Here is a 21,543-nt window from a genome sequence, read left to right on the forward strand (position 1 = left end):
TATCAAACGTAACAAATATGATAAACCGATTTCATCTGACACCTTTAGGGGTATCACAAATAATATTTTTTTAAAGTTAAAAAGCATTTATTAAAACAATAATTAAAAGTTAATTAATGAATTTATTAATTAGTATACATGTAGAATACGAGCGTATGCGCTGCATTGCATTTTAATTACTCACAATACAAGCATCGGTGGCGTGCCATACAATTCGGCTTTTTAATCTGGCGGCCGAGATTGTCGGCGGCCGAGATGGATCTAACCCACACAGCTCTGTGAGAAAGGGGCTATAGAGAAACGGAAGTATAATAATATTATAAAACTAGGCCTCTAGGCTAGCAGTTTTTGATTTTCCAACAACGGCAACCGTAACCAAGGAACCGCACAGGATAATAACGATTCTGAGCGCCCTGAACGTACAGAGCGAAGCGCGGTAATGGCAGCGGCTAATACCAGAATTCTATTCCAGGATGTTAATGGAGACATAAGAGAGTTTACGAAACACGACGGAGAGGGACGACGACGGATTACCAGTGCGCGCTGATGCGTGAAAAGCTGGTTGTCGTCCACTTTAAAAAGTTCGTTTACGATACGCGATGGGACGACGACGTCGCGTCACGCTCGGCTTGATATGTTTGTAAACAATCATCATGGCGTTCGTACAAGATGCATTAAATATCGCACTTTACGATGATATAATTGACCCTGAGGAGTATTTACTTTTGTATGATTTTAATAAATGCAATAATATAAATGTACAGTACAAAGATTACAATAATTTTAATCTTGCATCGTACAATGACGACGAATGCAACGTGTTTTTCAGGTAAGTCACCACCAACCAATCATTAGTAGGGCCTAAGTAAAGCCTAATCTAGTAAAGCCTATATTTTATGAAAGCAAATAGCTGATAGTAGGTCTAAATTCAATTGAATTTACGTCAATAAGTTCATTACTAATAAAAGTAGTGTAATTTGATAATTAAAAACAAAAATTAAATTAATTATTTATTTGTAGGCCTACCTAAGCCTAGGGCCTAGGCTAGAAAGTAGGCATTTATACTAGCAAACTAGACTTACCTTGTCTAGAGATAAATGGAGAAAATCAAAGAATAGTTTATAATGGTCATAAGCGTGTTCACTCATTAAAATTTCAATCAGTCGTCATACCAAATGGACTTATAGCAAATCTGTTTGGACCCATCGAAGGATGTCCCGTCATGATGCCTTCATGTTGAGGGAATAATACCTACTACACAAGTTAGAACGCAATGCCGTACGTCGAAATGGAGATCCCCTTTGTATCTATGCATACCCCTTCGTGTTCATCTACAGGCTCCTTTTAAAGGAAATTTAACACAGGCTCAAGTTGACTACAACAGATCTATGAGCCAGGTTAAAGTATCTGTTGAATGGCATTGTAGAAAACTGGAAATTTGTAGACTTTAAGAAAACACAAGAAATAGGCCTGAGTGCAATTGGGAAAATTTATGTAGTTTGTTGTCTGTTGTCAAATGCCCACACTTGTCTTTATGGCAATATTACGTCAAGAACCTTTCAACTCGATCCGCCTGCCCTTGAGGAATATTTTCGATAAGTTACACAAGCAATACAAGTTTTAATTAAACGTTTAAACTGTTTAAATATTATTAATTTTAATACAGTAATCCATTCAGATTACTCAGTAAGTTTTGTATACAGTATAATATTGTTCACTTTAAAAGTTGTTATTGCATTTTTTTTAATATTTCATATTAATTTACTAATTACTTATTTATATACTTTTATTGACAATGTGTATTACAGTATATGCAATTTGTTTAAAATATATTTAAGTTAAGTATAGGAAAATTTCATACTGTAACAATAAAAAAATGCATTTATAGTACTATAAATTAACTCAAATGTTTAAATTTGATATTGCACATTAATGTTTACTACAGAAAACTTTAAAAGTTGTTGATATTGCACAATTATATAATTACTTTATATATACACTTTTATTATTAAACTTCATGACCTATGAGGGTCTGATACAGAAAAGGCTAATTGAGTCCAGGGGTGGCACCAGGATCTTCCCGACGCGGGGGCTACATTCCCCGACGAGGGGGCTATGCGAGCGAAGCGAGCGTCACTAGGCTGGGGGCCAGGGGGCCGCCAAGGGCCCCCGGTGGGGGTCGAGGGGGGGGGGGGAGAAGCCCCCGGAAGCAACGCGTTCTAGCGTCATTTGAGGTCATTTTAATCAGATTTAGGGTAGCAATTTTTTCCATTTTTAGTCGCGTGGAAGCGACTCTATAGTTCACTATGTCGGTCGGTCGGTCTGTCTGTCGGTCTGTCTGTCGGTCTGTCTGTCTGTCTGTCGGTCCGGTATCACTATGCGTTTTATCGCTTTATGACCTTATCTTGATATCAGTTTAATCTAGCTAAGTCAATTTTTCACAGAATATTCCTTATGGCCAGGAATCGATGTGGTTATGTTTTCACGGTGCGCAAAAAAAAATTACGCGGTCTACGCACGATTTAACGAAATCACGTTTGTAATCATATCTTAACAACCATGAATCACAATTAAATAAAATTTGGTACTCATAAATTTCAGGGCATAAATCATCATATGGCAATACAATTACGTGCGTAGCGCATGTAACGCATGCGTACGCGCGCTTAAAATTTTCAAAATTTATTTTCGATGAAATAAGAGTACGTTTCAGGCAATTTTAAGCGTTTACAAAATTGCCATGAGTGCGCAGATTTTTGCGCGCGCACTGCGCGTTAAATGTTATTGCGCACTCTTTTTGCCCGATTTCTGTTTTCTTGACTTACTTTTCAACTCGAAATTACGTTATAAGAGCACGTCAAAAGTGACAGGCTACGCACGTGTAACTTAAAAAAATATAAATGTTTTTAAACATTTCAACATTTTTAAACATGTTCAGTAATTTCGGTCAGTATAGTTCACTATGTCGGTCGGTCCGTCTGTCTGTCGGTCTGTCTGTCTGTCGGTCTGTTTGTCTGTCGGTCCGGTATCACTATGCATTTATAGCACGCGACTTAATGGCTGTTGGCCTTGTTTATAATGCATAAGGCCTAAATAAAATACTGCATGCAAAAAAACGATGCGCGATGACTGTTTAAATCCATATTTTTCAATTTAAAAAATAAAAGTTGAAAGAAAATTTAGAAAAATAGAGTTGGAGGTCCCGGAAATTGGACTTATTATACTTCAAAACATGAAACAAAATATATAAGTCCCTATCATGGTTGTGACTGAGCTAAGAAATGTTTGAAAAATAGAGATGTTAGGTCCCGGAAAATGCACTTCTTGTACTTCGAAATATGACCAGCTTTATTGTTGGGGCTGAGCTAAGAAAATGTTTAAAACTAGAGGCTGCAGGTCTTCAAAAAATTGCATTTTATACTTTGGAAACATCAGGCCTAGAAGCTTAAAAAACGCAAGCGTAGACCTTTTTCAGTCGGGGAAATAAGTTTATTCCTCCCAAGTGTATGCGTGCGTACCATCTGGACCTCCGAGTGGTGAGAAATTCATGACATACAGGACATTGTAATAACTTAGCTAAAATAAGATGTTGGCTAAGCGAAAATGGCATGTTTTTTTGTTTAGTAAATGGATGAAAATTTTATTTTAGGTGCCCCACGGTATTGTATATTATATTCCCCGACAAAAGTACCCGTGTTCCCTTCGGTATTTCCCTTCGGTAACCGTCGGTAAACTTTGCCTGGAAAATAACTACATTACACATTTTGGTCCCTGGATGGAACTTGATATCACGCGTCTCGACCCAACGTTGAACGATTCGTACAAAGGGATACCGCCAGACAAGTGCGTACCTAGCTAATGTTTAGTAGTAAGTTAGATCGCTGGCAATAATGAATGCATAAAAGTGCATAATAGCCCTCTGACGTACTGTCACGGTCAATGGAACGTCGTGGTTTTCTAGGCGCTGAAGCTGTATGAAGTGAACGCGAACGTTTTTTACTGTATATTATATTCCCCGACAAAAAGTACCCGTGTTCCCCGACGGGGGGGCTAGGCTCCCCGACGAGAGGGCTAGAGCCCCCGTAGCCCCCCCCCCCCCCCGCGCCACCACTGATTGAGTCATGAGAAATATCATAAGACCATACTTCATGGTCTTTGGATGAAATGTAAATAAAAATATTACTAAGCACTAAATGTAAAAAGTGGTCTCCAGAAAAGGATGACCAGCTAGTGAAGGAGATGATTATACTGGATCCTTTCCAGTACAGAGAAAGAACACAGCAACGTGGAAAAGTATGGAAAGACATTGCAAGCAATAATTCACCATCTTTTGACATCAACTTAGATGGAACAAATGTGAGGGATCGGTGGAATATATTAAAGGAAAAGTTGAGGGCAAAATTCAATAATGAGATAAGGGGGTCTGATCCACCAGCATCAGAAACAACCATAGAAGATTTGCTAAGTTAATATAAGATGGATGGAGTGATGGAGCACAAGCTGCAAGTAAAGTGGTTCATTTCAGACTAAATCATTGTAAAAACTGACAGAAAAACAGGCTTAAGAGGTAGAGCATTACTTTTTTTCAATTATACGGAGCATGAGCTCCATTTGTTTATTCATTTGAACGTTTTGATTTTGTATCTGTTGACGAGTTAATTCCATTTGTTCTTTCAACATACTTGATTGCGTCTCTTCAGCTTTCTTCTTAGCAGCAGCATCACTCTCCATTTTCACTTTTAAAAATGCCATGGTACTACTTGCCCTGCTTTTTTTGGCATTTACCTCTCTGTTAATATATAAAAATAAAAATATATGTCCAAATAATAATATTGTGCAATTCTTTTTCATGTAGGCCTACAATAAACTATGACTACTCATATTGGTATACTTAGTTTTGGGATAAAATAGACATGATATCATGTACATTATATAGACAGATAGAAATGGTTTTGTCTACGTACTGCTTACCATACATATTGTAGTATGAGATCAAGTTTTAATTACATCATCTCTGTCTACATTTTTGTCTTTGTATTGCTTTACTTTTAGTAAAAACATGTCAAATAAAACCGTTATGGATTAAATATGTCTTCAAGATCAATTTACCTTGATTTAGTCTGAAATGTCTCTAATGAGCGCTTCCGAACCTCTTCACCTGCAGCTCGTGCTGCGGCTGCATCACTACTCACTCTGATCTTATGTTTAAGGCATCTTTCTCCTGACTTAGCAAATCTTCTATTGCAGCTTCTGTTTCTGATAATGCTGGTGGAGCGATACCAGACCCTCTTATCTCATTATTCAATTTTGCCTTCAACTTGTCCTTTAATAGATTCCATCTATCCCTTACATTTCTTCCATCTAAGTTAAAGTCGAAAGATGGTGAAAGATTGCCTGCAATGTCTTTCCATACTTTTCCGCGTTGCTGCGTTCTTTCTCTGTACTGGAAAGGACCCAATGTAATCATTTCCTTCACTAAACTGGTCATCCTTTTCTGGAGACCACTTCTTAGTTGGAGATATTTTTTTTGCTAAAATAGGATAAAAAATGTATGTAATATCAATCAATAACACTACAGAATAAAAGTATTCTGTCATTGATGTTGTTTAATGTTATAGCTCAGTATATTATAGTAGGCTAGGCCTCAAACCAAGTCTAGGTATAACTATAACCAATGTAGACAGGTCTGGATGAAAAATGACTGGTATGACCTAGCCAGTCTCTAGAAGTAGAGTAGAAGTAGGATGGGTTGCGCCAAAAGCTAAATTTGTGTGTCTTGCTTGGGCCTACTAGCATATAGCTAGTACTACTACTAGGCCTAGCCTAGCTAGGGCCACTAGGCCTAGAACCTAGGTGGCCTAGCCTACCCTTAGAGGCTAGTCTAATGCTAGCCAGGCTAAACATATATATTCAACTTGTATTGCCACAAAAATATATAGGCCTAGGCTAGGCCTACCTATATTTAAAAAAAACAATTAGGCCTAGCCTAGCTAGGCCTAGGCCCAGGGGCCTAGGCCTACCTACGAACGAGCATGGCATTATGAATAGGAGGTTAAAAAATAGGGGGCCTTCCCAGCCTAGCTAGGCCTAGACTAGTTAGTGACTTAGTATATGTAGGAGGACTAGGCATAGAATAGGCCGTAGTTTAGTTAGGCCTAGTAGCCTAGGCCTAGATAGTAATAGCTACTAGGCCTTGCCTAGGTGCGCCTACCTGCGGCCTATTCTTTCTATTCTAGGCCTAGGCCTAGCCTACTTTTTTAGGCAGCAAATGGCACTTTATTTTAAGTGATAAATTTATCTATTATTAAATTAGGTCATAAATCAGAACTCGATGCAAACATTATTTAGGATCCCATTATTTAATTGATGATCATTTTAAATATAAACACAACCAAACAGGCCCGTATCCAGGGGGGGTGCGTTGGGTGCAGACGCACCCCCCCAAGTCCCAAAAGGTCCACTATTTCCTCGGTTGGTATTTTTTCTTGTCTTGTTTAACTAAAGACAATATCATTATATATATACAAAATTTACATTATCAATGGTATACAAACAAAAATATGCTAATATAAAATGAAAAAATACCGGTAATTAAATTACGGAATCTGAACTGACTACAAACTCGATGTAAAACATGCGCAGTCGATCATGTGACGACAAGCAATAGCTTAGCGCTTCATGTACGCGGTACGCTGTATAATATACAGTAAAAACGTTCGCGTTCACTTCATATAGCTTCAGCGCCTAGAAAACCACGATGTTCCATTGACCGTGAGAGTACGTCAGAGGGCTAATATGCACTTTTATGCATTCATTATTGCCAGCGATCTAACTTACTAATAAACATTAGCTAGGTACGCACTTGTCTGGCGGTATCCTTTTGTACGAATCGTTCAACGTTGGGTCGAGACGCGTGATATCAAGTTTCATCCAGGGACCAAAATGTGTAATGTAGTTATTTTCCAGGCGAAGTTTACCGACGGTTACCGAAGGGAACACGTGTACTTTTTGTCGGGGAATATAATATACAGTAAAAAGCGTTCGCGTTCACTTCGTAGCTAGCTTCAGCGCCTAGAAAACCGCGACGTTTCATTGACCGTGAGAGTACGTCAGAGTGATAATATGCACTTTATATGCATTCATTATTGCCAGCGATCTAACTTACTACTAAACAATAGCTAGGTACGCACTTGTCTGGCGGTATCCCTTTGTACGAATCGTTCAACGTTGGGTCGAGACGCGTGATATCAAGTTTCATCCAGGGACCAAAATGTGTAATGTGTTATTTTCCAGGCGAAGTTTACCGACGGTTACGTCGTGTACTGCGTCGACGTACGCTACACTACAGCAAAAACGAATTATGTTAATTGTTCGTTTGTTCACCAATTTTTTAATTTACAAGTAACCTTCTGTACCGTGGGGCACCTAAAATAAATTTTTCATCTATTACTAAACAAAAAAACATGCCATTTTCGCTTAGCCAACATTATAGCTATAGTTATTACATTTTCAATATCCTGTATGTCATGAATTTCTCACCACTCGGAAGTCCAGATGGTACGCATGCATACACCTGGGAGGAATAAACTTTTTTCCCCGACTGAAAAAGGTCTACGCTTGCGTTTTTTAAGCCTCTAGGCCTGATGTTTCCAAAGTATAAAATGCAATTTTTTGAAGACCTGCAGCTCTAGTTTTAAACATTTTCTTAGCTCAGCCCCAACAATAAAGCTGGTCATATTTCGAAGAACAAGAAGTACATTTTCCGAGACCTAGCATCTCTATTTTTCAAACATTTCTTAGCTCAGTCACAACCCATGATAGGGACTTATATATTTTTTTTCATGTTTTGAAGTATAATAAGTCCAATTTCCGGGACCTCCAACTCTATTTTTCTAAATTTTCTTTGAACTTTTATTTTTTAAATTGAAAAATATGGATTGAAACAGTCATCGCGCATCGTTTTTTTGCACGCAGTATTTTATTTATGCATTATAAAAAATGGAAAAAATGGCTACCCTAAATCTGATTAAAAAGACCTCAAATGACGCTAGAACGCGTTGCTTCCGGGGGCTTCGCCCCCCTGGACCCCACCGGGGGCTCTTGGCGGCCCCTGGCCCTCAGCCTAGTGATGCTCGCTTCGCTCGCATAGCCCCCTCATCGGGGAATGTAGCCCCCGCGTCGGGAAGATCCTGGCGCCACCCCTGCTGAGTTGGCCTCATCATGAAAGCGTTAAGTTCTGGTGTCCATCGTTCAACTAGCCCAAGCCACAACAGACAGTCTTACATCAGTCTTTAGAACGTCAAATAACGCAAATTTTTCCAGGGCCTTCGGCCCCTGGACCCTGACCGGGGGCCCTTGGCGGCCCCCTGGCCCCCAGCCATTGTTGCTCGCTTCGCTCGCACCCCCCCATTATAAATGCTGCATACGGGCCTGCCAAATATACATACTTTGGGCAGCTAATTGAGAAGTCATTGTTTGTGTTTTTTATTCGTGCACTGTGAACTGCATGCAAAACAGCAATTTTGCTGTTGTCTTCTTAACTTCCAGAAGACGAGACGACAACTGGTGAAATTACTTACGCAGGCGCAGTGTCGCCAGTGGGCGTGGCTATCACTGTCAATCACTCGTTGTCTGAGCTCCCGTCGTGTTTCGTAAACTCTCTATTGATACGTATGTGGACAGGCTGGAACAATATTTTGTGGCATTAGATATCAATGACGGATGTAAGAAAAGAGCGATATTATTGAGTAGTTTAGGAGAGGCTGGATACACAACGATACGAGATTTGTGTTTTCCTGATAGGCCTAAACCAAGTACAAAATCGTACGATACGCTCACAACCAAGCTCAAAGAGCATTACAAACCTACTCGAATAACGATTTCTGAACGATTTATATTCAGAAATGTAAAACAGACACCGGGGGGACAGACTATTTCTCAATTTGTATCACATCTAAAGAAAAAGGCGATACATTGTGGTTTTGAAGGAGAGGCATTGGAAAACGCACTGCGTGATCAGTTCGTATGTGGACTGATAAGTCAGAGCATCCAAAAGAAATTATTGACAACGAACCATACGTTCAAGGAAGCAACAGACATAGCCATAGCCTCGGAGGCAGCAACAGCGAATATGAAAAGTATGTCGCACGATGTTGACAAGCCAATCAACCACGTTACGTCTAACAGCAGGAAGTCTACGAAAACTTATCAAGCGTCAAAACTAACACGAACGCAGAAATGTGACCGCTGTGGTATGAACAATCATGCAAGAGATACGTGTAAATACAAAAACGCTACATGCTTTAAATGCAACAAACAAGGACACCTAAAATCAGAATGCAGGCAGTCGAGTAAATCAACAAAACAATATAAACCTAAATCCATCAAGCAAGTAGAAGCACCGGATTACGACGAAGGTAATGACGATTTTGTAGATACAATGTTTTGCGTAGGCATTAAGCAGGACAATTCGGTACCACCAATAACGGTACAGATGCGAGTTGATGATATAGATATTGATTTTGAAGTAGATACGGGCGCAGCAGTATCGATAATTAGCTTTGACGATTACGAAAGCAAGCTTAGCCATCTACCATTAAAGTCAGTAAAACGTACACTTCACGCATACACAGGTACTAAGCTCGATATAGCAGGAGTAATTAAAGTCACCGTGAACTATAGGGGCCAGAGTAACGTTCTCCCACTGATAGTAGTGAGAACGCAGCGACGAAACTCACCACCCTTGCTTGGAAGAACCTGGTTAGAAGTGATTAAGTTGGACTGGAAGTTATTATTTCCACCATCGCTTGCTCAGAATTCGGTAGAAATAGATAACGATGTCGGTCAGTCATTCAAACGGAAGTTCCCAGAAGTTTTTCGAACGGAATTAGGTACGGTTCAGGGACACAAAGCGACATTACATCTAAAAGTGAACGCAATCCCAAAATTCTGCAAAGCTCGAAATGTTCCATTTGCGCTACGCTCCGCAGTTGAGGTAGTTAGACAGAATGCAAAACGAAGGAGTTATTTATCCGGTAGACTTTAGTCAGTGGGCAACCCCATTGGTATGTATTCCAAAGGCCGATGGCAGGGTACGTGTCTGCGGAGATTATAAAGTAACAGTCAACCCGAGTTTAAATTGCGACCAATATCCAATTCCGACCCCAGAGGAAGTTTTCACCAAATTGGGAGGTGGAAAGCGATTCTCTAAGATTGATTTGAAATGTGCGTACCAGCAGTTAGTACTGGAAGACGAGGCGCAAGAGTTGGTAACGATCAACACGCATACGGATTATATCGATACACGAGGTTACCGTTTGGTATTTCGTCCAGTCCAGCCATATGGCAGCGATTCAGAGAACAGGTGATAGCAGGACTTAAAGGAACATGTGCGATCATGATGGACGATGTTCTTGTTACAGGTGCGTCTGATAAAGAGCATATTAGTAATCTTGAGAAACTATTTGAGAGATTTAACAAGTATGGTCTCAGAGTGAAAGCTGAGAAATGCGCGTTTGTACAAAAGGAAGTAGTCTACATGGGACGTAAGCTATCAGCAGCAGGAATTCAACCGACAAACGATAAAGTGAAAGCCATCAAGGATGCACGAGCACCACAGAATGCAACAGAACTAAGATCCTGGTTAGGACTAGTTAACTATCACGCGTCATTTATTCCACGATTATCGACGATGATACATCCTTCGAATGAGCTGTTGGGAAGCAAACCATGGTCATGGACTGTCGACTGTAGTAAAGCGTTTAACGCGGTAAAGCGAATTATTAGCGAAGACATGATGTTGACGCATTATGACCCATTAAAACCACTGAAACTATACACGGACGCATCACCATACGGAGTTGGCGCAGTCATTTGCCACGTAAACGAGAACAATATCAAAACACCGATCGCGTACGCATCGCGAAGCCTGCATAAACACGAAAGGGGTTATGCACAACTAGACAAGGAAGCCCTAAGCATCATGTTTGGACTTCAAAGGTTTAGAACATACTTATACGGACGGAAATTCACGATAAGAACTGATCATAAGCCACTTGAACGCATTCTAGGACCTAAATCAGCTATTCCGACACTGGCCACACAGAGATTACAGCGATGGGCAATCGTACTGTCAGCGTTCGAATACGATTTAAAGTTCATTCCTGGAAAACAGAACGTAATTGCCGACGCACTCTCACGTCTCCCAATACCAGACGAAGGACGGGAAGACGATGCAGTATACAACATAGCGGGGCATACATTAGACAATTTGCCAGTCACGAGTACGAACGTACAACAGCATGCCAGGAAAGACCCGCTATTGAGCAAAGTGTTATACATGGTACAGACAGGTTTATGGCAGTCAGAAAACGATGACGATCTAAAACCATTCCTACACCGAAGAGACGAATTGAGTGTAGAACAGGACTGTTTGCTGTGGGGATACAGGATAGTGATTCCATCGAAACTCAGAGGGGCAGTTCTGGAGGAGCTTCATTGTGCTCACCCCGGAATCGTGCGTATGAAAGAGATTGCGTGAAGTCATGTCTGGTGGCCCCAGATAGATTCCGACATAGAATGATTGGTGAAGCAATGTCAAGCATGTCACCAAACACAAAGTCGACCAAGCGTAGCACCAATGATGCCCTGGATCTGGCCAAATCAGCCTTGGACACGAATACATATTGACTATGCGCAGAAAGATAAACGAGATTATCTAGTATAGTGGTTGACTCATATTCGAAATGGCCAGAAGTCGTTCAGATGAACAGTACGACGAGTGCAGCGACCATCAAAGCGATGAGAGAGTTGTTCAGTAGATACGGATTGCCTGTTCACTTGTAAGCGATAATGGACCTCAATTTGTTAGCGACGAATTTGAATTCTTCTTAAAGCAAAACGGGGTGAAACATGTAAAGGTTGCACCTTATCACGCCGCAAGCAACGGAGCAGCAGAACGAATGGTTCAATCTTTCAAAAGATCGTTAGCGGCAAGCCGAGCGAATGGGAAGGATTTCCAACAATGTTTGGACAGATTTCTTTTATCGTATCGCACAACAAAACACGCAACTACGGGACAAACGCCAGCGAAGTTATTCATGGGCCGTGAGTTGAGAACGCGAGTATCACTTTTACATCCCAGTACAGAAAACAAGGTACTGAACAAGCAGAGTGATTAGAAGCTTCATCACGACAAAACGAAAGATCTACGAGAATTTTACCCAGGTGAAATGGTATTAGTGAAAGATTTCCGACAAGAGGGAAAGTGGTGGCCAGGTACCGTGATAGAACGTACCGCTCCAAAATCATACGTAATTAGTGTTGAGGATGGCCGAGTGTGGAAAAGACACATTGACCAGTTGAAAGCGACAGACGCGGACGCTTACGCGAGTAAAACCCCTACTTCACATAGCGAGTTGGAACACAAGATTAAACAGACAGTACCAATAACGATTGCGAGCGAAACGATTGCGAACAAAGAGCAAACATCCACCAACCAACCGGTTGAAGAGGAACATAGATTGTCTTCATCGCCTGAGGTTATTCCACGACGCTCCACGCGACTTCGAAGGAAGCCAACGCGACTTATCGAAGAGATATAAAACTTGTGAACAATGTTATTATTATGAACGTTAAAGTTATGTTGTTCATGTTTTTACACAAAATTATAATGGTGAGAATTACTCACATTTGTTAATTATATGAGGAACCAAATAAGAACTATCTGGAACTATAGAAGCAGTAATTTAATCACGATGATTAACCTATTTGATTAACAAGATAATTAACGAAAGTTTATTGTGCTTATTGATATAATGTTAACGTTAAAATAAGAAAGGAGGAGTGTAGTATATGCACGCGCACATATATATATATGCGTACTGCGCATATGCTCTGGCGATAGGTTAGTTCATGACTACTAGTTGGTTTCATTAAACACATTCATTGTTATTATACTCATCTCAACGTATGTTATTAATTTGTCTCGAACAAACTGGTACGACGATACACGACAGCAATGCCTAATAATATTATTAATAATAACTAATAAATAATACGTACAGTATAATTGGCCTAGCTAACCTAGGCCTAAAAGGGCGTAGGAAAGCCAGGCCTAGCTGTGTAGCCTAGTTTAATATAGGCCTAAGGCTTATTAAAATATTGGCCTAGCTAAGCCTATGCAGTATGCTTCGTACAGTACACCCACCATAGTTAATAATATATAATAGACTATAACTAGTTACTAGGCTACTACTAGTAGGGATAACGATGCAAAATTAGAAGTTGTTATTTTTCAACCAATTTAAACACTATGTTAGTATTTTGTTTCAATATTCCAATAAAGAAAGAATTACGAAAATCTGACTTGTAGTTTTCGAAATATAAGGTCTAAAACATCTCCGAAAATGAGGGTGTGTCGAAAGCGAAGATCGAAGACCGAAGACCTCGAAAGCGAAGACCCTACGAAATGGTAGTGTGCACAAAATCCGACCAAAATCATAAAAAATCGTGATAACACCTTGAATTTACAGATTCTAAAAAAATATTTCGATTTTAATTGTTACGTTATCAAAAAACATGACTTTATCTATGAACAGGCTCACGCGTTTTCACCAATGGAGTTAATATGTGATATGGTTTTACGAACAAACACATCGCGCTATTTGCAAGGCGACGGACGCACAAGAAGGACCTCGCACAGAGCATTGAATTGAATGCAAAATTAAATGTCACTTTTGTTCCGATAACTTTGTAGCACACGTCGCCTGCAATTTAAACCCATAGCCAATTGTTTATAAGTATAGAAATAAACTACATAAAGTAAATTGTAAGAAGTAAAGGATGGCGGTAGGCTTTTTTTAGGCTTATTTTAGAGCCTATATATAAAAAGTGTCCGTATTTTGATTTTATATGTTGCTATGTGTTTTTTATCTATAATATTTGCCTATTGTTTATTATCTAAATGTATAAATAAATACAATAAGATATTCATTTTCCTGTATTGTATTTAAACTTTTACATTTTCCCATTGTATACTATTGCTGTTTTACTTAATCGCCAGTTTCAAAATGTTTTCTAATGTATTCATAATAGACAAATAATATATCAGTATCAGAATATTTAGTGTGGTTGGTGAAACGACAGTAGGCCTACTATGTAAAGAAAAATTTAAAAAGGAAAATAAATATTTCATTAACCAACGTATAAACCACTAACAAAAAAATACTGCCACAACGTATCGTATTGATGCGCAACGTAAAGAGAATACTCATCTATCTATTTTGCATCCCCCCACGATCAAAAAGATCATTATGATGAACGTAAAGCAGAAACGGTGTGTTGAACACGTCGATTCCCACTTGTGATGACACGCAAGGTTATTTCCTTAAGCTTGGTTCCCACTAGAACGTAACGCAAGAACGTACACGCAACGCAAGCGTTTTAACCAATGACAAGCGAAGTTATAGACAGTTAGCAATCACAAGCGAATAAGCCATCGCTTGTGATTGGTCAATTCACTTGCGTTGCGTTACGTCCTTGTGTTGCGTCGCTAGTGGGAACCACGCATTACGGCGCACTTTGCGTGGATAAGTTGCGTCGATCTGAAAACAAATTTCAGCTCTTAAAATATTTCCCGGGCCGCGATTTTTTTTTTCGTACATAAGTTGGGGACCCCCTCATGAAACGTCACAAAATAAACATGAATAATTCATCAGTTAAATTTTCTTGTTCCATGTGCACCCAAGCGTATAGCAACAAGAAGTGATTACACAAGTGCGGTACGATTCTAGGCCTATCTCCGCTGTTGTTGCGGCGTGCGATTTCATAGAAGAATAGCGGCGTTTTGTGTGGATTGTCGAAATAATCAGCCTTTAGTTTATGGTGTTTTTAATATAATTTTTTACTAAAGAATTACGTGTTAAAACTATAGTTTCTATTAATACTATTAGGCCTAATTATTAGTCTCTAAACCCATGTCTATTCTAGTAGTAGCTGTGTGTGTGTGTGTGTGTGTGACGTGGGGTGTCACGAAACCTAAGACCACGAAAGCTAAGACCCCCTAAGACCTAAGATCACGAAAGCTAAGACCCAAGACCTAAGATTACAAATTCTAAGATATACTACAGCTTAAAAACAATACTTGTTTATCCATACATAATTTTAAACACAGTAGGTTTCATTTATTACCATAAATATAATTTAATACTACCGCAAAACATAGATAAACTCACATTATTTTCGCCCGTTGAGTAAATGTATATTTTTCTTTACAACAAACAAACTTGACGGGTTGTTTGTTGGTATATATTTACTCCAATGTGTTGGTTCAGAGGATGTTTTTCTTACGCACCTGCCTTTCTTGTATTTTGACTCCAAATTTGTTGACTAACTTTATCCTGAATACCACACTTTAAAATTAGGACTTATAAGTACTTTCAGAAGGAGAAACACATAATAACAAATAAATAAATCCTTTAAATTTATGATTTTACAGACGTTTCTTTGTATACTGTAATGTAACTCCTCGAGCTCCCCATGCTCAATGTTTTTGTTTCTATGGAGCGCCAAAAGAGCAACAATAATAGTACAAGTATAAAAACAGAACGAAAACGAAACAAAAAAACTTATCATGATTTTTAAGTTAAAATTTATTTTCCAGTATTTATTTCTTCGTACTTGCATGATTATACTATTATCATTACAATTTTAATTTTACATTGTTCCATCCACACTGTAGATGGACTCCAACAGAGTTTTCAGCCCTCTATATAATTTTTGCTCTTTTGACGTTCCATAGAAACAAAAACATTGAACATGGGGAACTCGGAGCTATATTCGGACCATCAAAATGAAGACATGAACATGCTCATGGACATTGATTATTAACAACTTAGGGAGTTTTAAAGGAAGATGTGATTGGATATTGAGGGAGACCGTCATTTCGACAATCGAGCATTCTCTACTCTCTCCTAGTATCAAGTAGTGGAAACATGTTTTTTTTCCCTTCGTAATTGATAGTGTTTTATAGTAAAGTTTAAAGGGATCAGTGCTTATCAATTCAGTTACAGTATTATTTGTTTACATTTTCTGCAAAGTAGATGTGTTAATCCAATTCACTTCCATGATTTCCTCTAAAAGTTTTCTTTTGTATGAAGTGTAGAAACATTTCTTGAATTTGCGTTTTATTAATGTGTATCATTTTCATTTAGTTTTGTAGAACTTTTGTGAACCACTTTGGAAATCAATATATTTGTATTAATAAAGATTAAGTAAAATTAAGTAACCATAGCAAAATTAAAGTACTGTGTTCCTGGGGTATCATTTTGGGTATATGGAACACAATGCATTATATATGATGAATAAACCACTGTAATATGAGGCCGTTTTCCTATGTTAAAGCATTGTGTTCCTGGGGTATCATTTTGGGTATATGGAACACAATGCATTATATATAATGAATAACCCACTGTAATAAGCAATGAGGCCGTTTTCCTATGTTAAAGCATTGTGTTCCTGTGGTATCATTTTGGGTATATGGAACACAATGCATTATATATAATGAATAAACCACTGTAATAAGCAATGAGGCCGTTTTCCTATGTTAAAGCATTGTGTTCATGTGGTATCATTTTGGGTATATGGAACACAATGCATTATATATGATGAATAAACCACTGTAATAAGCAATGAGGCCGTTTTCCTATGTTAAAGCATTGTGTTCCTGGGGTATCATTTTGGGTATATGGAACACAATGCATTATATATGATGAATAAACCACTGTAATAAGCAATGAGGCCGTTTTTCTATGTTAAAGCATTGTGTTCCTGTGGTATCATTTTGGGTATATGGAACACAATGCATTATATATAATGAATAAACCACTGTAATAAGCAATGAGGCCGTTTTCCTATGTTAAAGCATTGTGTTCCTGTGGTATCATTTTGGGTATATGGAACACAATGCATTATATATAATGAATAAACCACAATACGAGGCCGTTTTCCTATGTTAAAGCATTGTGTTCCTGGGGTATCATTTTGGGTACATGGAACACATTGCATTATAATGAATAAACCACTGTAATAAGCAATGAGGCCGTTTTCCTATGTTAAAGTATTGTGTTCCTGGGGTATCATTTTGGGTATATGGAACACAATGCATTATAGGCTAATGAATAAACCACTGTAATATGAGGCCGTTTTCCTATGTTAAAGCATTGTGTTCCTGGGGTATCATTTTGGGTATATGGAACACAATGCATTATGTAATGAATAAACCACTGTAATATGAGGCCGTTTTCCTATGTTAAAGCATTGTGTTCCTGGGGTATCATTTTGGGTATATGGAACACAATGCATTATAGGCTAACGAATAAACCACTGTAATATGAGGCCGTTTTCCTATGTTAAAGCATTGTGTTCCTGGGGTATCATTTTGGGTATATGGAACACAATGCATTATATATGATGAATAAACCACTGTAATAAGCAATGAGGCCGTTTTCCTATGTTAAAGCATTGTGTTCCTGGGGTATCATTTTGGGTATATGGAACACAATGCATTATATATAATGAATAAACCACTGTAATAAGCAATGAGGCCGTTTTCCTATGTTAAAGCATTGTGTTCCTGGGGTATCATTTTGAGTATATGGAACACAATGCATTATATACAGTATAATGAATAAACCACTTCAATAAGCAAAAAGGCCGTTTTCCTATGCCTAATAATGCCATATTTAGAAACATAATTCATTGATTTCTGATATTCTGTACTTGTGTATGCATTACTAAAATAGTAGTTATTTTATTTCATTTATAATGTATGTATAAACATTTATTCAGTTTTTTTTTTGTTTACATTTTTACATTTAAAAATTATAAAAATACCTATCTACCTTTCTGTTATTGTTACTATTATAATATTTTTTGAGGCAGATTGATTTCAATAAAAAAAATGTAAAACAATTAATTTGACTTATACTGTACTATGTTAGTTCAGGAGATGAAGTGTGTGTGGGCAGAATCTGGTGTATTTTTGTCACTTTAAGACCTAAATTAGATGTTTTCTGAAGAAAAGAAGTAAGCGGATAGGCTTTCAAACAACTCCAAGAAGATTCACACAAAAATAATTACTTCCCAATAAAATAGTATGTAACAGTGTATATACAACGAATTTAGGTTCAACGATTTGCCCCAAATAGGGGTGTTTTCCGATCGTGGTATACACTGTCTAATGGATGTCCATCTTGAAAAATACCCGCCACAAAAATACGAGGAGGCTTCGCATTTTCCTATCTCCTCCTACGATAATTGTTTTTAATAGCTGAAAACTGGTTGAACAGCTAGAGTACAGCATCATAATGTTGAAGACAGGCCGATTTTCTTAAAAAAATACTATTTTGATAGATTTAATATACGATTATACAAATGTATTGATTTGCGATGAATGGAACATTCCAATCTCTGTTTCACAAGTGTCTATTCCCTCAGGCGTCGTAAAGGCAAGTACAGCACTGTATACTCGAAATTCGATCCATTTTTGTTTTCAATCTGTGCTGCAGAGGTTGGATATAATTTTTTTTTAAACGGATAATGAGCTAGCGTTTTCACTCGCCCTATATTATGTACAAATCTTTATTATTGCAGTTAAACCACCCACATCATCACCTTTCCCTCACTGGCATGAGTAGCGTTGTAAAACCAGTAGAGAATAGGCCTACGGTACATCACATGCCCTAAACGCAGAACAACTTTGGTGGGTAGGGTAGGAACCAACTTAAGTATGAATTGGCTCTAAGAAACAATTGAAAACCATTAGGCCTACTAATTAAGTTGAGTTAGATAATTTAATATTTATTGACGATTAAATCGAATTTATGATTTTCCCCGAATAGAGGTGGTTTTCACAAATTGTTTTACATTATATTATAAACATATACACGTCGTAGTGATGTATCGTTACATGTGCTGTACTATTTCAATCGACTAGGACGGTGATAGTTTCAACAAAGTATTACATCGCAATGTTTTACTGTGTTTAGTGGTATATTATTTGTAAAACATGAAAGCAATTAATATTTCGTTACTAAATGGATAAAGAATATATTTTAACATTGTTCCTCTTTGCACCCATCCTCTTCCCCATCCCTCAACCCTAATGTTACATACAAAACACAAATTAAGTTTGTTTAAATTTGACTTAAACAATAGGTCTTATTTTGTGACAAGTTTATCTTTCGGAAGTAATAGAGTGCTAATTTTAGTTGAGTACATAAATCACAGTGTCTATTTATTCGTTCCTGTACACGACATGTATTATTGTCCTGCGGTACGTACATTTGAAATCGCCAGTTTTTTAACGCTGAAATTATTATGTATTCGAGAACCATCTGTGGGCACGACCTAGTGGATAGAATTTTGCTTAAAAACATATACAAAAAACATCGATAAAAAATACTTTTCGAATTTAAAAACATTTGAAACTTCTTTTATATGTTCAATATAGGTTGCTCTATTCACAGAAACAAAATTTCATTCATGAACGTTTTTTGTTGGTTGTTCTTTTCAAAATCTTTATTAGGTTTAAAAAATGCTTTGGAATTGTATGGTCTTTCATAAGTGTACATTTTGTAAAAACGTAAATTTAAAAAATCAGTGATATGGCTCGATAGTTATTTTTTTTTTTGCAATATGGATGGAGCAACCTATATGGAACATTTATATGGAACAAAATGCTTTAACATAGGAAAACGGCCTCATATTACAGTGGTTTATTTATTATATATAATGCATTGTGTTCCATATAACCAAAATGATACCCCAGGAACACAATGCTATAACATAGCAAAACGGCCTCATTGCTCTTTATTGTTATATAGTGGTTTAAACATTATATATAATGCATTGTGTTTCATATACCCAAAATGATACCCCAGGAACACAATGCTTTAACATAGAAAAACGGCCTCATATTACAGTGGTTTATTCATTATATATAATGCATTGTGTTCCATTAACCAAAATGATACCCCAGGAACACAATGCTATAATATAGGAAAACGGCCTCATTGCTTATTACAGTGGTTTATTCATCAAATATAATGCATTGTGTTCCATATACCCAAAATGATACCCCAGGAACACAATGCTTTAACATAGGAAAACGGCCTCATATTACAGTGGTTAATTCATTATCTATACTGCATTGTGTTCCATATACCCAAAATGATACCCCAGGAACACAATGCTTTAACATAGGAAAACTACCTCATTGCTTATTACAGTGGTTTATTTATCATATATAATGCATTGTGTTCCATATACCCAAAATGATACCCCAGGAACACAATGCTTTAACATAGGAAAACGGCCTCATTGCTTATTACAGTGGTTTATTCATCATATATAATGCATTGTGTTCCATATACCCAACATAATACCCCAGGAACACAATACTTTAACATAGGAAAACGGCCTCATATTACAGTGGTTTATTCATTATATAATGCATTGTGTTTCATATACCCAAAATGATACCCCAGGAACACAATGCTTTAACATAGAAAAACGGCCTCATATTACAGTGGTTTATTCATTATATATAATGCATTGTGTTCCATTAACCAAAATGATACCCCAGGAACACAATGCTATAATATAGGAAAACGGCCTCATTGCTTATTACAGTGGTTTATTCATCAAATATAATGCATTGTGTTCCATATACCCAAAATGATACCCCAGGAACACAATGCTTTAACATAGGAAAACGGCCTCATTGCTACAGTGGTTTATTCATTATATTATATAATGCATTGTGTTCCATATACCCAAAATGATACCCCAGGAACACAATGCTTTAACATAGGAAAACGGCCTCATATTACAGTGGTTTATTCATTATATAATGCATTGTGTTCCATATACCCAAAATGATACCCCAGGAACACAATGCTTTAACATAGGAAAACGGCCTCATATTACAGTGGTTTATTCATTATATAATGCATTGTGTTCCATATACCCAAAATGATACCCCAGGAACACAATGCTTTAACATAGGAAAACGGCCTCATTGCTTATTACAGTGGTTTATTCATCATATATAATGCATTGTGTTCCATATACCCAACATAATACCCCAGGAACACAATGCTTTAACATAGGAAAACGGCCTCATTGCTTATTACAGTGGTTAATTCATTATCTATACTGCATTGTGTTCCATATACCCAAAATGATACCCCAGGAACACAATGCTTTAACATAGGAAAACTACCTCATTGCTTATTACAGTGGTTTATTTATCATATATAATGCATTGTGTTCCATATACCCAAAATGATACCCCAGGAACACAATGCTTTAACATAGGAAAACGGCCTCATTGCTTATTACAGTGGTTTATTCATCATATATAATGCATTGTGTTCCATATACCCAACATAATACCCCAGGAACACAATACTTTAACATAGGAAAACGGCCTCATATTACAGTGGTTTATTCATTATATAATGCATTGTGTTCCATATACCC

The 21,543-nt window shown here is 37.6% G+C and overlaps 1 pseudogene; it reads left to right on the plus strand.

Annotated features, from left to right (window-relative positions):
* The first annotated feature begins 801 nt into the window (after window positions 1-801).
* LOC140059283 (uncharacterized) lies at window positions 802-1,599 on the plus strand (annotated as a pseudogene).
* The last annotated feature ends 19,944 nt before the right edge of the window (window positions 1,600-21,543 follow it).

Source organism: Antedon mediterranea, chromosome 9, assembly GCF_964355755.1.
Source record: "Antedon mediterranea chromosome 9, ecAntMedi1.1, whole genome shotgun sequence".
Classification (NCBI taxonomy): domain Eukaryota; kingdom Metazoa; phylum Echinodermata; class Crinoidea; order Comatulida; family Antedonidae; genus Antedon; species Antedon mediterranea.